The sequence below is a fragment of the Athene noctua genome, chromosome 2 (genome assembly GCF_965140245.1).
Source record: "Athene noctua chromosome 2, bAthNoc1.hap1.1, whole genome shotgun sequence".
Lineage (NCBI taxonomy): Eukaryota > Metazoa > Chordata > Aves > Strigiformes > Strigidae > Athene > Athene noctua.
This window is the reverse complement of record NC_134038.1, coordinates 85,518,086-85,530,528: the sequence shown is the minus strand read 5'-3', so window position 1 is coordinate 85,530,528 and position 12,443 is coordinate 85,518,086. Positions and strand designations below refer to the sequence as shown.

General features: G+C 35.7%; 1 protein-coding gene across 4 annotated transcripts in view; it reads left to right on the top strand.

Annotated features, from left to right (window-relative positions):
- The window catches only part of CDH12 (cadherin 12), a 583,296-nt gene that overhangs the window by 360,381 nt on the left and 210,472 nt on the right, over nucleotides 1-12,443 (top strand). The window contains exon 3 of one of the 4 annotated variants that reach the window (XM_074897855.1): nucleotides 10,297-10,360. The exons of the other annotated variants lie outside the window; for them this stretch is intronic. The gene's annotated coding sequence lies outside the window, so the exon portion shown is untranslated. The remainder of the gene's footprint in view (nucleotides 1-10,296; nucleotides 10,361-12,443) is intronic. 4 annotated transcript variants of the gene reach the window in all.

Below are 12,443 nucleotides of genomic sequence, written 5' to 3'. Positions count from 1 at the left end.
TCTTACATTGAGATGAAAGATTCTGAATTTTTTTCAATTAGTATCAACAGATCTTTGCGTGGATATGCTTGTGTGTATGTAACTGTTCTTGAATAGCAAATGCTATTAAATATTAAATAGCAAAAGATCTAGTGATGTATAGATCAGAAGATAGTAGATATAGTAGATCACTTAAACATGAATGTGTTCAAATGTAAATTTAGAAAGTTATTTACATCAGAAATTGTTTTATTACAATATTTTATCCATAATTGCTTTAACTGAAATTGGTGAAGAATTTTTCATATATGAAATTCATGGGTTTAGTTTTTGTGATTAATAGGTGTATATTTTTTCATAAACTATTACTTCTGCTCGTGGTATGAGATATTTAGGATCTTTAATAAAAAAAAATTCCAAACATATTTAAGCATGTGATTAATGGTGATGAGTGCAATAAAACTACTGACATGCTTAATTTAAAGCAACATGTAAGTGATTTGCTAGTAAGAAGTCATGAGAGGACATGGAACTGCATAGTTTTCTGGTTCAATATTTTGAATTAAAGCAGCTCTCAAAAAAACATGTTCTCTGTCGAAAGACAAAAAAAAGTCTAAACAGATTTCCTTTTCTGTCTTGTGCCATCACAGCATGGCTCCAGTAGGTGATGAGTAGCTGCACCTTTGAAGTCTGTTTTGTATCTCTGAGAACCAAATACCTCTTTGCATTAGTGCTTCTGTATTTACTGTTTTTGTCTTTTTCTTCATAAAAGTTATAATAAAATTAGCCTGTGTAAAATAGATGTAAAATTCAAGACAAAAATGACCAAAGTCATAAAATTAAAGGGCACTCTCTGATATTTTATGTTATTTGCTATAGAAAGGAGCAGCTGGAAAAGACAATGAATATGCAGAATATCGAGGCAAAATTTTGGCTAAGATTTCAGACAGTTATTTTTTTGCCAGCCTGACTGAATTTAACTTCATTTACTTAAGACCACCATAAATCTATGTACCAAATTGCGATTCTAGGCTGTGCATTTTTCACTGTACACTGGGGGCATGAACTCATGTGTCTACAGTTTTTGAGGGGCATATTAATTACTCAGTAATAGATTTCTGGAGAGAGTGGAAAAGGATCCAAGACCCAGAAGGTTTTAACCTCTTTTTTTCCATTATCTTTGGCAGGTGCTATTGTGGCTCTGTGCCATGTGATAGTGGCTCTCTGACCCCAAAGTCTTTCTCGGGCCCTTACAATCTCCTTTAAACTTCATTAGACATCGATTTTGTAGAGGTGCTTCCAGCTTCCTGAAGGCAAAGTCTGTAATTTTAACTTAGTTTACAAGTAAAGTTTTTCAAATGGTGATAGATAGAAAGACAGAAGGAAAAGTTGTATGGGACATGTTTCCTTTGCATCAAGTATGAGAGAGGCTCAGTCAGTTCTTTATGTGTGTGAGAATATTTAATTGATTTACTTAAGCCATGGTGATTAAGGCATTGATAGAAATTGACGGGGAAGGAATAAGTCTCATCCCAGAATTTAGAAAAATATAATCATTAGTTTTGCCATGATGTGAATTCTCTGTGGAGAGGCTGCAATGTTTATGAACTTTTTGGTGTTGTATGCTTTCCACTCAGTGAATAGGTTTTTTGCACATTCAGATTCTACCATTGGACTAGTTAATTTTAAATATATCTATACACTTGGATTGTAACCACAATAATTTTTTTTTTCACTTTCTTGATTGAATTGTGGTTTCTTTAAATTTTCATCAGGTAACTCTGCTACTTCTATTGTCTTAATAATTTTTACACAGTTATGGATAAATTAAATTACAGAGGGATGGTCACAACCCTAAATCATTTACAGAGTGGTGTAAATAAAAGAGATGGAAATGAAACTGTAAGTAAAATTCCATGGATTATTACTCATGTGTATTTTTGTAAAAATATTTTTAAAATTCTTTGTTACAATAGGAATTCACCAAAAAAAAAAAAAAAAAAAAAGAATGCACCCAGAAATGTTTCTTAAAGATTTAGAAAACATAATTTACTGACCAGATGAAGGCCTTCTTGACAGTGACTTTCTAAAGGTATAAAAATAAAAAATACTTTGTACTTTATTTGAATCAATAGAGCACAATCCAAGTTGTTCAGAGAGGGACAATTTTTTTTTTTTTTTTTTTTTTTTAGTAATCACTGTTGGATTCTATTCAAATTGCTCCCTCTACAATAGACAACTATTTTTTAGATCTATAACAAATATGCAGTGCTGGGGAAGGGAGTTATAGTGACATCTCTCTCTCTTTAACACAGGAGCACACTGGAAAGAAAATACAGTCCTGTGTGCAGAATTTTCTGCTTAATAGGCCTGTGATTACACACCTGGTCAGTAAACATTGAACGTTCTCTTGGTTGCTTTTATTTGCTTCTGTTTCTGCAAAATAGAATAGGAACTTAGTTTTTTACCTTGCAGTAGTGCTAAATCCTTTAATAACTCAACTAAAAGATGGAGTCCCGATGAGGCACTAGAAAGATTAGTTTGTTTAATTTAGAAGTTGTTGCTGGCAGTGAGATTTTCACTCCAAACAATTTTAATCTTGATATGTTTTATTGGAACTCTGTTTTAATTGTCCGGAGAACTAAACATTGTGATATTCCTCTCACTGAGTCCAGAGATACTGTGTAAACAGATACAATTTGAAGATACCTCTTGGATACAACAGGATAAGTCTTGGATACTTCTAGTTCAGGAAGGTTGGTAGAATGTTGGGCAGATGTGGTGAATTGGATCTGGAAAGGAAATAAAAGCATATTAGAAGTTACTTTGAGACCCTGAGATTAATTTATTTGTGCATAGATTTTATTTGGATATTATCTGAGAGTTTTATTTAACTTCCCAAATATATAACATGATATCCAACTGGGATCAGTTTTCAGAATTTGATAATTTGAGTTCTTTATTCGCACTTAAGATAAGCTATAGAGTCCTTTTAGTAACTACACACTTGTTTGCCCCTCATATTCTCAGACTCATGTAAATAAGTTCTTATCTCATAAATATTACATGAATTTAGGTAGCAATAAAATATGATTAACTTAGAAAACTCATAACAACCTTTTATTACTTTTGTAAATTGTGTAATACATCTGTAATAACAATAATGTGCTAATAATTTACCAAGTATCGTCTCTGATGCATATACTTAGCTCCACTATCCAATTGTTCTTTTCCCTATCCGCACTCTGCAACGTTTTTAAACAAGTTAGTCCAAACAGATATCTCATAGGAATTTATCTTATTACTTGTCTTTAAGATTTAATGTGAATCTCAGTATTGACTTTAAAAAAATATTTTGTCATGAACATATCAGTGGTACAATGTGTTGTCTGCCTTAAAAAAATACAGTCTTTACCAGGATGAAAAAGATACGCAGTACTGTAATTCTCTTTCTCATCTTGCTTATTATGATTTTGGTGGAATGGTACATTTGGAATAAATAATTAATTAATGTGTGTCTATGTAAGAAGACACTGCACCCTTCTGTGAAATACATGTGTTAATTGTCCTTATAATGTGCGTTCTGCCACATGCTTATGATTCCTTTCATAAATTCTCCTAAGACTGTGTCTTATATTGCAAATCTCCAAGTGTGTGACATTTTATACATACACAGCATAGTGTTTATGATTACATTTGTATTTATACCATTTCTCTCTCTACCTTTGCTCACTGAGATATTGAGAGTGATGCAACATAGTGTGGTGGAAGAATACAGCTTTCTGGGTGGACGGGTCCCTTTTCTGTCACTCAGTGGGGTAAAAATATAATCTCTTGAACTGAAGCATTGTGTATCTGTGTCAGTTACTGGTTAGATCCTGCTGGCCTCATGCAGAATTCAGTAGAAAAATGTCTTTGTTCTTTGTGGGAACGAGGTAGAAAAAATGTAAGGTGAGGTTATTTTTAGAACTCTTTAAGCATTTTATACATTTTTAGTTGCTTTCGGACTGGCTAATTGTGGGGTGTAGTACAAGGTTACACAGACCTTTATGATGACCTTATTATGATGACCTCAGATGACCTGTACAAGTTACTCATGTCTTCACATGGAACCACAAAAAGCACAAGAGAATAGCCAAAAGCTCTTTTAAAAACTAGAACTTGTGTTTGTCAAATAGATGATTTGAAGGCCACTAATGCAAAACCTTGAAGGAAAGACTAAGAAAAAGGCCTAATCACAGCTATGGATCATCATCTTCCAAATGGGTCTGCACTACTGGTCTCTTTTAGATATACATTTTTACAGGTGCATGTTCTTGTCCTTTACCTGCAGATACATGTCTTCAATTTTGGGAGTTTTTTTGAGTATTTTCTCTGAGAAAAAAATTTTCTTCATTTATCTGTTTGTACATTCTTTTTAATTGTAGAAACAGCCAATGTTTTTGCAGTTATGCATCTCAAAAATAAGTCTGATCTCTGTGGAGCAGGACTGATGGAAGTCAGTTAGGAAAATGACTAGCAGTAAAAAATGAAGCAGCGGAAAGATAGCGTATCCGACATAAAAGTGAAGGTTTGTTTTTGAGACTAAAACTAATTTTCAAATTGAGATTAGAGTATCATATGATCTTCCCTGAACGAGTCTTTGGTCTCACCTTGTACGGTGGTTTTTTTTGTTTTGTTTGTTTTATTTGTGCATTGGTTTTATTTGTGTAATGCATTTAAATAATTTTTCTTGCCGTATGTTTTGTTTGAATAAACATACTTACTGAGCTTAGTGTGAGGTTGCTGTGAGGTTAGGAGGTAATGCAAATTTTGAACCTTCACTAGCAATATAAGTTTACTGACCTGTGTTTAATAAACAAGAGCAGTGATTTATTACATCAGACCTCAGTGATGGCTGTAGGACTTTTTTTAATGATAGGGATTCAATGCAAAATCATGCTTCTGGCATTCAACAGTCACTGTCTGCCCTGATTTGCTTTTGCGAGGTCACTCAATGTCATTGTGACTCCTCTTCACCAGGGGACAAGGACCCTGAGAATAATATTCCTGACTAATATTTTGATATTCTTCTGTTTCAAAATTCTCAGCCTACACAGGTGCTCCTGTAATGTAAAGTCAAAAACTCAAGCGTGTTGACTCACCAACCACACAAGCATGCTACAAAATTATGCATTAGCTCACACTGATTAAAATTGGTCTCATCTAAACAAATTAAGGGGTCTGATCTCTCATCCATATGCATGAGTAATTCTCATTAATGCTAATGGAGGGTGTGTGCATACATGGATGGGAGAACAGACATCTGAGGCTGACTGTTCAGTTTGATTTATTTTCTACAATGGCAACAAAACATTTAGTGTTAGGTGGTTCAATAATTTAGAGAAAGATCAAAGAGGAGAAAGGTCAATAATGTAAAAAGTAATGTAAAGATAAAAAGTACCTTTTCTTGTATCTTACTCTGTGATAAACATAAAACAATGTATCCTATCTCTTGAAAGCTGGAGGCAAGTAGTATTTTTTACCTGCTACTGGCTTTTTATAGTAGCTACTAACAAATTCAGATTTATATGCCTGTGTTTTCAGACAGAAGTAAGGAGAACACCAAAAGCAATAATGTTACAAAGTTTCATCCTCACAAAACAGTGAAACATTGATTTATATTGAATCTCTTAATTCCATCTTGGTAATTTTACAAACTAGAAATACCATTTACTGTATTTGAGCATGTGCCTGTGCTATAATACATACAGCATATCAGCTGCAGTGTCATCTAAAGAACTCCTGTGATTTAGTCATTTGATATTTAATTAAATGTTCTCAGAACACACGCTGTCAAAACATTTTAAATATTTGTATAATACTGTAAAAATAGTGTTGTGCATATGTTATCAGACAGTAGGAGCTTAATTAGCATTCTTAACAGCCTGAGCTATGCTGGGATAGGGAATGAGGTTCACAGTGTAAGTTCTGAGGCCTCAAGGGAGTTTGTTTTCTGGGTGCAGGGTCTTTAAAACGAGTACCACTCGTGAGAGAGACTGGTCTGGATTGTTTGAATTCTAAGAATTGCTAAGTAAGAATTGATTGATTCGTGAGTACTGAAACAGACCAATCACAGACTTTTGGCAATGCTGGCACTAGGTAGCTGCTCTAGGTGCAGTGGAAACCTTGGAAAGCTCAGGTTCTGTTCTGGCCCAGACATTCCTTGATGAAAGGCTGCAAAAAATTACTATGTGCATCTCTATTCCTCTCCTAGGCACAATGCAAAGGGTCTCTGGGTATGCTGCTGGCCATCTAAGTAAGCTTAGCATCTTAGTGGAAAACTAAACCACCGGATATGATGGGGGCTTACAGAACTGAATATTTTAGATTAGTTGTCATAGGTGAGGTAGCCAGAGGGACAGAACCACACTGCTTAGTGCCATATAATACAAAATGTATTTATAAGGAGAATGGAATCTCTGTGCAAGGATGTTCTCCATGAGGGGCTATGGTTTTCACTGTTTATTGCTTTCTAACATAGCTGTTTGTTATAAACAAACAGTAGCTTCATTGGTCACATCACCCCAGGGCAATTTCTTTTACTTTCTCCATAGCTAAATCCATTTGGACGTTGTTTTGTGGGTTACTGTCACCTCTGGGCTTCCTGCTCCAAATGTGTTACCTGAGCACAGATTTGTTAGGAGTTCATCTATGTTTCTATGTTTCTTTTCTGTGCATACCTAATCATTAGAGCAGGTCAGGTGTCGCCCAGAGCTTTGCGTAAAGTCCCTCCATAACAATTATCTCTGCTTGGTTTGTTTTCATAGCACATACAACCGTCACGTAACAGTTCAGGCTGGTCACTGGGCAGATGTAGTCAAGGTCTCAATTACTTTAGTGGTACTTTCAGGTACGCTTTACCCTTTGGCAATTACCATACCTTGGGAGCATACTCTGAACTTGCCAATGAGGGAGTGGAGCCTTTCATGTGTTTTGGATTAGAAAGATACATGATGAAGTGATGCGTCTCCACTTCCCTGCTTCCTTTAATTTAGCCCAGCTTGTATCTTAAAAAGATATAATTTGTTATACAGCATCACAAGAGTCATCTAGACAATTTTGGAAAGGTTTGGGGTATTGGGTTCCTCATTAAGGTTAGGGACAGAGTCATTTTGTTTGTCTTGCATTAGTCTACAGAGGTGCCAACTCCCATGAATTAACAAAAGTAATAACTGTGTTGGAGTGGCAGTGGAGCCTTTGAAAGAGTGTTCTGTTCTATACAGTGCTTCATGGTCACTTGAGGAGGTCAGTGTCAATCTTAATCACTTAAAAAACTGAAGTTACCACTTGTGCAGTAAGAGGCAAATAATATGGTTTTGAAACATAGTCAATAATTGCTTCGATAGTGCATGACCCAAAAATGAATTAGCTGCTTTTCTAGAGCAGTTTAGAATGTGTTCTGCCATAAGAAAGCAAAATAAAAGGAAACCTTGTATGAAATAGGCCTAAAATAGAAGATGCCTAAGGCTCTTTTTACATTGTGAAAAGTATAAGCAGAACAGATGTGTAGCAAAAGAAATGTAGTTTGTTTTTTTTTTTTTTTTTTTTTAAATCAGACCTATGTGGTAAAGCATCAGAAAAGTTAATATGGTATCACCTTGTGCAAATATATACAGCAATAAATACTGACAAAGTTCCATATAGAAATTGCTTTTCATGTGTATTATTTTTATTTAAGCACACACATAACAGAAAATATTTTCCTGGCTATCTAAAATGAATAAAGAATCTTTTAAACAGTTACTTCCAGCAGTGTGTTGGAAGGCATAAGAACAGTAGAGCTCCTTAAAAAGTTCAGTGCTTTGGAAAGTGCTCACATGAAGGGATATGAATACCATGTTAGGAAATTTTATCTTTAGTTAGAAAAAAACACTGATTAAAATTGCAGCTTTTATACTGTGTATGTCTTGCAAATGTGTCAGACCTGGTTGTGGCTTAGAGCATAGATCTTTAAAGCCATTCAGGTTTATCAAGAACTAGAATGACACAGATAAAGAGTGAAAGAGTTTTGTTGGAAAAGGTCAGCCAGTCCCTGACTTTTGGAGCAGAGGAAGGGAGTTCCCAAAGTAATTAATGCATAAAAATTATAAGAGGAATTATTTAATATGAAGAGGAGACATGAGATACTTCCATTTGCTTTGTAAATGAGACATGTGCTGTGCTGCTGAATGCCAGGTATGGAACACCACACCTCCTGTCCCAGGGACATCTCAGGAGCATTTCCTTAAATACGCATACCAGGCTGGTGGGTTGTCAACATCTTCCCTCACTTTCTACTTTAAGGCCGCTTTTAGGTAGTTCCAACTCTGCTATTGTATTCCTGAAGGCTGCCTGTAGCCGGCTTCTGCAGATTTCTATTTAGGATTAAGGAAAGGCTATGATGGAGCTGGTTTTGTCTGGGAATTACAGGGCAGAAGAGACTTAAAGCTAAGTTAGACTGTAAAGACACATATGAGTCCTTTTCCTGCTGCCTTGCTGGGGAAAAAAAGAAAAACGCAAAAACAACAAACAAAACTAAAACTACTCTCCATGTGTTTAGGCTATAATGTTTTATTTTTCTTTTGATTCTGTAAATCTTCTGTGCTTCTCATATTCTAATTCTCTTCTCAAACATTTATCTATATACTGTGGAAACCTGTCTTCCAGGAATTTAACTCAGAAAATCTGCAAATGTGCGGTAGATTCTAGAGAAATACAATTCTCATCCAACTACTCGTATGATTTATTAAAACTACATCCCTTAATCTTATCTCTTTAAAAATATGCATGCTTCATTAATTGACTAAAATAAATCAGTAACAAAAATGTAATTTTTGTAATTTGCAATTTTCCTTTAATAAGGAGAAAACAAGGACAAACAAAAACAGAATGAGAGAGGTTCATATGGGAGATGATAAATTGATCTCTTTTTTTGCGGTAGAACCTGAGGGCTGCATTTCTGTTGAATGCTGGTGCATTTGAATATTTGTGCTGGTACACGAAGAACATGCTGCTAACAAGATGAGTTACAGAATGTTTTGTAGTCATTCTTATGCATCCATAGAAATGTGAGATGTCATTGAAGAATATCAGAAACTCAAGAATACAACATTACGGGTTGGTTGTATTCAAATGAAGATGGATGCTTAGATCAGTATGAAGGCTTGTGACGGGCTTAGTAATTGGTTATACTTTTAATTGAGAGTAAACCTTTAGAAAGACAGGAGAGAGGGTTTTCAGTTTTGTTTTTTTTTTTTTCTGGACTATTTAATATATACTGGTTTAGATTTGATTGAAATGTTATCATTTCCTAGTCTTGCATTAATGCTTTAATTACTATTCTGCAATCAGATCCATTAATCCCTTTTGCTCACATAGAAGCAGATAAGCTGCAGCCTTATTATGGGTAGTACAAAAAGTGTTTGTGCAAACCTCTTTTGTGGAATTAGACCATTTGGCTATAATATTTTTGAAGATGTAATTTTTCTGTAAGCCTTCTCCTTCCTCTCAGTTATACTTAGTGAGGCAAAGAAAATTTTTTCATAGATGTAGTTAAGGTTAGAGGTGTTCATTAGCAGCTGAATTTCCTGCTGCTTCAGTGATGGCAATAGGATGAGCTTTTTAAATGGTAGGGTTATTTTTCATTCAGCATTATTCCTTTAGCTCTTTATATATATAAAAAATCCCACAAAAATAGCACTGAACAGAATAATTTGACCTATGATTGGCACACAGTCTAGGATCCAATATGTATCTTTCTTTTCCTCAGTCTAAAAGGTACTTCATTGTGACAATGTCATTTTTAATATCCAGTTCTTTTTAAGTGATATAATTTGGATTGCCTACATTCAGGCACTTAAGTATTTATAAAAGAAGTACTTAATCATATAATTCTTTGGTATGCTATTTGAAAAAGGTGGACAAGACAACTTTTGTAGATCAGAATGTTATATAAAGTTTGAAGGGAAATCTGAACTCTTCAGACAAAGTTCAAAGCTATATTAGGATATAATTAACATGAATTTATGAAAGAGGTAGCCTTCACAATAATATCATGGGAGATTTTTTAACTTGAAACTAGGTTTATAATTGACACTGTGGTTCAAATGGCTAAATCCTTTCAGTGATTTCAATTACTGTGATGGGTGATTGTTTTCCCTAGTTTCGGAAAGAGAGAAAATAAGAGAAACGTTTTTAGTTCTTACCAACTATTCTGTTTGATTGTTTTCGTTTCTGAGAAAAAGCAAAAACTTGCATTTCAGCTTTTTAAAATTTCTTTGTTTTTCTTTTTAATAGATTTTATGATCTATTTGAAGTACTGTGATGCTTGAAAGATTTTTTTTAAATGATTCTTCATGAGGTATGTGAAACTGTTCTGCCGTATGAGAAGTCAGGAGTCTCCCAGTGGTATAGTGAGTTATGATCTTACATATATCAGGCAGGGATGGAGACCAGACTTTGAAAGGAGAAGGGGGAAGGGAAGGGAAGGGAAGGGAAGGGAAGGGAAGGGAAGGGAAGGGAAGGGAAGGGAAGGGAAGGGAAGGGAAGGGAAGGGAAGGGAAGGGAAGGGAAGGGAGAAAAGGGAAAAGAGAAAAGAGAAAGAGAAAAAAAGGAAAAAAAAAAAAACAGGCTGCTTTATTCTAAAATAATATCGGGTTGGAAGAAGTGGAAGGCTAGTAATTTTGGCAAAGACTTCGTGGGGCTTTTTTGAAGGACTAGAAATGCATAAAATTCTCTCAAAGTCTTGCTGCAGGCAAGTGAGTGGTTTTGTTGGTAAGCTGAGTGCTTCCCTTTTGACTGGGGTCAGCAAAATCTCTGTCTTGTCACAACTCCTGGTCCAAGACCAGGCTTGTAGTCAGGGCATTAGAAACTATAGGTTCAGTCTTTGTAGATCTGGTCTTCCCAATCATGAGACAAAATGGAATTTCTTGTTCTGCTGGGAGCTTCAAACTCCATTGTTTCTGCGGGGCGTGTCTTGTCCTTCCCCTCCTCTCTCCTTCTCTCTCTTTCACTGTCCTTCTCTTTCTCCCCCTCTTTCTCCCACTTTTTTTCCACTTTCGTAGTATAATTCCCTATAACCTGCTCCCTTATTCATATCCCGAGACTTAATTTTGATTCCTTATTTTGCTGCATCTTTCCTAATTTTTGTGTATCTAAAATACAGAAGCCTTGCTTTCGATGTCCCATTATTGGGTATCGCCACATAAAACTTATGTTTCTTTGTTTTCTGTTTTATAACTCCATCTACTAGTGACTTGCTCAGGACAGGGAGAGTTCACAGTCTTTGTAGAATTTGGTATATAAACAGCCATGATCTGAGTAGCAGATCTATTAGATCTGCACATGATGGACTCATCAACATACCTGTGCATTTCTAAAGTTTTCTTTTATGACCACAGCAAATACAATCAAAAATCCCTTAAACAAACAAACCAACCCCTGTGAGATTTGAATAGGGAAGGAGTGTTGAGGGAGGGTGGCCGTTTGGTTGCACAGGCTGTTCACAAGGGCAAGGTGTCTGTGGGTTTGAAAGCATCAGGAAACTCGGTCATCACCTTCCTGGTAGTCCCCACTCTCCAGCCAACTGTGCCCTGGTCTTCTGCTGCTGCTACTGCCACCACCCAATTCTGACTTGTCCCTAATGGAAACAAAGCTGTGGCAGGCTTGTGCTTTTGGAGCAGTGTCCTGCTCCCTCAGTGACCCCACTGTGCCAGGGCCGAGACTGACTCAGATCAATGGGACTGCTCGCATGCTTGAAGTCAGGGCTGGGACAGAAGCACTTTGCTGAATCAGAGGCTTAGCATGCTGATTGATGTCTGTTCATCATAGCTACATTCTTCAAAGCATTCTCTGTCACTTTCAGTTTATTAATTCATTATTGTAGTCCTGTATCAGTGATCCAAAAATTACACCTTATATTTCAGTGATGGAAGCATGTGTCTGAAGCATGATAACATTAAGAATAGCCAGTTTGTTGGGACATAGATGTCATAGATCAAAGCTGAGCTTTCACTGTAAATCTAGGGGAAATTAAATTTTCAATGACTTATGGCTCTGTTTTCAACTCCAAGTACTCCAGCAGGATTTCAAGTTAGACAGTTCCAACATTCATACGGTCAAAATGGTTGCATAATACAAGAGCACAAATCTAATTCCTAGAAAAGATGGGGGTTTCTTTGGCTTTTTTAAAAATTCATTTAGATTTCAGAACTTTAAGACAGAAGGTTTTTATTTGGTTTTGTAATGAAACAATAGACAAAGGCATGAACACCTTTGGTTAAAAGCAAGGTCTGTTTTGCCAATACTTAGGAACAAGGGGAGGTAGAGTATTTGAAAGGTACATTCCGTTACAGAAAAAGTAAATCCTAGTTTCCTGAAACCTTTTAAAATGCACATTTATAATTAATTAGCCCTAGATAGTAGTGTTGGACTATTCCAATGTA